The following is a 5,709-nucleotide window of genomic DNA, read 5'->3' as shown; positions in this document are numbered from 1 at the left end:
CAGCCATCTTATCCCTTACATGTCTTGAGACACTAAATCGCGTCATCAAGAAACTCGCTTACTTGTTTCCGAACGGTAACGGGGATGATAAAAGCAAGCCTATCGGCCAATTCTCCCCCACGAAGCCCTGAATCACGCAGTGGAATCGTTAACGGAATGCGTAAGTGGGTGAGACCGTTGACATAGAACGGAGTATAGCCTGTAGAGGCACATACAGCATTATTTAACGCAAACTCCACCACTGGGAGCATTGAGCTCCAGCGTTTGGTGTCTGAGCACACACACTGTGTAAAACGTCTCCAATGACGCGATTGACACGTTCGGTTTGACCATCGGTCTGCGGATGGTCCGCAGTTGAGCTATCCAATCTGGTGCCAAGCACTCGGAAAATTGATTTTCAGAATTTACCCGTGAAACGGGGGTCCCGATCAGAGACAATTGCCACTGGCAGCCGTATTATCGATACACGCGATCAATAAACAGCCTTGCTGTACCTTCACCATCAATGGAATTCGGCACAGCCGCTAAGTGAGCCATTTTGCTCAATCGGTCAACAAAGACCACTATGCCGGAGTTACTGACCGAATCTTTCGATAGACCGAAAACAAAATCCATACAAATGGACTCCTAACATTCTATGGGTACGGGCAGGCTTGCCAGTGGCGCAGCAGCATGCGCCGAGGGTTTCACCTATTGGCAAGTTTCGCATAAACGAACATAGGTGCTGACCCATTTATAAAGTTTGGGCCACCACTAAATCTGGCTGATAGAGCCGTAGATCTTTTCTCTACCGAGATGACCACCAAGGACAGTATTGTGGGCCTCATAGAGGATCCGGTACTTTAAATCCTCATCATGAGATACAATGACACGCGGAGGGTTGGCGATGTCTGTGCAATAAAGGAACAGGTTATTCATAGAAAATCGATGTAACCTTGCACGCAAACGTGCCGGTAATGTAATACCCGAATCCGAGTTCTTTAAGGCTCGTAGCAGAGCTACACACTGTTCATCCTTGGCGTAAGCCGAACGGATTAATTCAGGAATAGGTGACGAGATAGTCGTTAAATGAAAAACCTCATAATCTGGCCTGCGTGATAACGCGGCCAAAGCATTTTGCTTGCCGGGTTATACTTCACCTCGAAGTTGTATTCCGCAAAAAAGGATAGCCATCGGGGCCATTCTCTAAGAGACGGGGCGACTTAGTCGCCGTGTGTAGCGACGCGTAATCTGTATAAATCACAAACGGCTTAGAGCCGAGCAGATGAACTCTGATTTTGACGAGAGCATACTTCATAACAAGCAACTCTTTGTCATGGACTGGGTAGTTCTTTTCCGCAGCTTTAACCTGTCTAGACTTGAACGCAATAACACGTTCATGCCAATCAACATCTGTTTGTAACAAAGCACTACCAATTGCAAAATCTGATGCGTCACAGACAACACTGAAAGGCCAATTTGGGTTTGGCAGTGCCAGAATCGGGGCATCGATAAGACTATCCTTACCTGCTCGAAAAGCATTATTCTCGGTGCGAGTCCAGCACCATTCTGTATCCTTCTTAAGGAGATTAGATAATGGCCTAGCCATATCAGCGTAATTTTCGCTATATTTGTGTAAATAATTGGCGAGACTCAACCACATACGCAAAGTCCTTTTGATTTTTAGGAACCGGCCGACCTACTATGGCTTTTACCTTAGCGGGGTTTGCTCTAAGTCCTCGCTTCCAATGAATCATCCTAAAAAAAGATTTTTTTTCTGCGCCAAAAAAGCATTTAGATGCATTGGAATACATATTATTTGTGCGCATATACTCGACCACTGCCGCAAATGGTCTTAATGGTTTTCCATATCCGACCGACCCTGCTTTGCACGAATATCGACAAAATTATCATCAAAATAAGTCCGTGCATAACCTCGATGAGGGCGGAACAGTTGCGTCACTAGACGATTAAATGTTGAAGGGGAGTTGAAAAGTCCTTGTGGCATAACCAACTACTCTTATAGCATACCGCTTGGGGTGCTAACCGCTGTAAGCGGGATATCGCTAGTTCGCATGAGCAGTTGGTAGTAACCATCGACTAAGTCAAGTGCACTGTACATTGTACATCCCACCATGTTGTTCTGAAGAACATCGTTAGGAATAGAGGTTTGTGCTGGTATAGTGGCAGCATTAAGCTTATTATAGCATGTACAATGTGTTTTGACACAAAATGTCGGTGTCGAATGGGGAAATTTGCTCTCTCGTACCATCCAGCCTTGTGCTTAGCACGGTAGAATTCGTCAATGATGTCACACTGTTCCCTTGGTAAAGGCCGCTGTCGTGTGACACAGTATTGGTTCCCGGAACCAAGTCAATTTCATGACGAACAGATCTACCCGGAGGTAAAACAGATGGTGGATTAGTACATATCACATCTTGGAATTCCTTAATCAAGGAATAAAATGGATCTGTAGGATTTTTAAGGATCGATGACCCACTTCGCACGCTTGGTAAATTAGAACCTCATATAGGGAATGAAGCGAATGTTGTCACTCGGTGTCAACAGTCTGATGGAGGAGGGTGTAATGGGGCACACATCGGTTGGAGAACAGTTGTTGTGGTACTTTACTTTATGAGTAAATACCCTTTTATCCTATTCTAGAATAGATAATTACTTAGATCCCATTTATTCTGGGTAACAAATGCTGTCGCCGCCCTATATAAATCTGCCGGCCGAAATCTATTTTTAAATTAGCTGGGGTAAGGTTTAGAATTGAACAATAAAACAAGTGCAGTTCCCCTTTTGATCTTAAGGAGTTAATTGCCTTCCTAAGGCTTGCGCATTGATTTGTACGAGATAGAAGCCTTTCTAAGGTATATCCTCTTGGGCACTAGTTGAACGGTTCTACGAACCCCTAAATCCATAAATCAATAGATCTAAGAGACTCTTTGTGTCTAAACGTCTTCACCTGTCTTTAAGAGTACTTGCGGAACGATCACCACGATATGGTTCAAGGTGACGAGACCACACGAAGATTTCCATTAACCTTATGCTGTATCCTACTATGAAGTAATGAAGGTGCTAGCTCCGAGCCACCTAGAGCTTTGTCCACATGTTAATAATACAAACGGGCGTCGCGCACTCCGGCAGTTTACAATCGTTTCGAAAAATCTTTTCGGCTTATCCTATAAAAGAGAATATTTCTTTAAGAAGCTATAATTTGTATGCGTTCAATCCAAAAAATGCATTAGCGACTGTTTTTTTTCTAAAGTAACAAACACATATCAACTTTATTTGGTGAACGCAGTGTTCATGCAACTTTGCCGTTATAAGCTTTTTCTTGTATCTACGCTGTCAGCTCAAGCTTCCTCGGCATTGAAGTGAGGACTTGCAACGTCTTATATGCCCAATACAAAGATGAATGTCATCTGCATCTATCACAAAGTCTGACCCGAGCAAGATCTATTGATTGGTTGATTTAAGTCTTAATCAACCTTGCCAATCGTTACAAGACACGATTTTTTTGTGCGGTTCGCAAGGAGGCGCCATACTTAGTTTGATACTAAATGATAAGTTCAGTAGTAGACACAAGATCCTTACGTGAAATTAAGTTCGACCACTCGAATAAGTTGAGTGGTGATGCTTACTTGGAAAGCAACATCCGAGAAAATTGGAAATGCCCGTCGATTAGAAGCAGTGCGGAAGTCCTAGATCGACTGGAAGGGCTCATGGCGCTCAAGCCAGGCCATACCAGGGATGAGATCATTTCTCGAATCCAAATCAAGGACGAGACAGCGTTCCATACTGTCAAAGTCCAGAAACTTTATGCCTAAGTTCAAGGAACATTAAAACAGTAACACGAGTCCCAGTCGCTAAGCAAACAGAGACTGTATCACTTTCATGCGCTTTAAGCGCCTTAACGCATTGTGATTTCCTTCAAATAAAGGCGTCGAGCATAATTTCAAGACGCTCCTGAGTCATTTCATAGATTATCAATTGCAGCCCAACAAGCGCAACAAAAAACGAGCATCGCCGATGGAGGGGTGAAATTGACCATGGCTTATCAAAGCCCTTCATAGCCGCTTGAGCAACTAAAAGCCAGGCTTTTACTCACGCCCCGTGCCATCACGCACCGAGCTAATTGCGGCTTGATCCTGTTTACTCTCACCTCCTAGAATTTCAATAGATCCTAGGTCTTGTTCAGTAGGGCGCCTCGCACTTACTGTGTATCGACGCTTTCCCGCACCGTGCCAGATTTCTAGTATGGGTCAGAGTTGGTGCTCTTTCGAGCTTAACGCGAATTTCGTAGGGGACAGGCCGGACGTAAATGTTTCGTGCTTCCGCACATACAACATCTACGGATGTTCTTATGCTGTTACACAGCTTGAAAAGCCTCTCTCCTTCCTCAACGAGGCTTAAATCCATGGATTCCAGTCTATTAGACGGTACCCATGTGGTCGAAGAGCTTGTTCGGTAAATAGCGTGCTAACGCGAGCAGACTTTACATAGAAATCAGCGCGTAGCGCTATGGCAACTGCCTCTTCGAAAGCAGCCGGATGAAAAAAAAATCAGAATAATTCCGTCCGGGCAACGCCCTCATTGAGACACCCCCATAAAGATGGTCACCGGGTCTTGATGCATTGATGCAATGAGAGTTCTCAACTCCTGGACAAAGTTTCCTAGGGTTCTTTTACCCTGTCGAGTCGCTAGGAGCCGTACTCGCATGCGGAAAGCCTGATCAGGCGGTGCAAACATGCTCGCCATTTGCTGTTTCAGCGAATCCCATGAGGGAAAAGCGTCATTTATGGACGTGCTGCACGATAGTGACCATTCTATGGCTCTACCTCCAAGTTTGGAAATGACCATAGCCACCTTTTGCCGTTCTGTTAAGAACAAGGCGGAATAAATGGACAATTCCATCTGCTTAAATCCAAAAAGGGAGATTTTCTCCCTCTTTTTCCTCAAATGTCTTCACATTTACAGTTAGAAGACGAGCCCTCGGCTCTGAGTCAGGTACAGAGATGTATCGATTAGGCATAGATGTCGCTAAATAATCCTGTACCTGACCGATCAGGGAGGCTTCGTACCGCATGAAGGCTTCAAGCCTTGCATGCAGGACCTATTGTCCTTGGGAAATAATAAATTCCACGTGCTCAAGCCCAAATAAGGCTTTGAGCTTGTCATAATCCGCGTGTTGCGCTTCTGACAATTCTGGAACCTCTTCCATTTTCGTGAGAAATTAGTCTTGTAAAGACTCAAAGGTGGATATACTACGAGTGCTACCAGGTGTAGCGAAGCTACCTGCTCCTAAAGTCAGAGGAAGATTTTTAGACTCAAAGAGTCTCTTAGTTCTATTGAACTGATGGGTTTAACAACTCAGGGAGTTGTACAAGCTATCAAAGCTTAAGGAATTTTAGTTCAAGGGATTCAGGGTTCGGAGAACCAAGTGGCAACTAGTGCCCAAGAAAATATACCTTAGAAAGTCTTCTATCTGTTACAGATCAATGCTACGTCGTAATGCGGCCACGCTCTACTTAGACACACACCCTAGCACAGCGAGGAAGCGGTTAAACCTGCTTCTCTTGCGTGCAGTGAGGTAGATGTGGTGGGCGCGCAAGCGACCTGCACCCGACACACTAAGTACTCTGGTTAAGTGTCGTCACGAAAGCGGTAATCCGTCTCCTCGTGCGCACTTACCAAGTAGGAAGTAGTTTTCAGACTAATTTA

The sequence above is a fragment of the Bremia lactucae genome, linkage group LG2, assembly GCF_004359215.1.
Source record: "Bremia lactucae strain SF5 linkage group LG2, whole genome shotgun sequence".
Lineage (NCBI taxonomy): Eukaryota > Oomycota > Peronosporomycetes > Peronosporales > Peronosporaceae > Bremia > Bremia lactucae.
Note: the sequence above shows the minus strand (reverse complement) of the source record.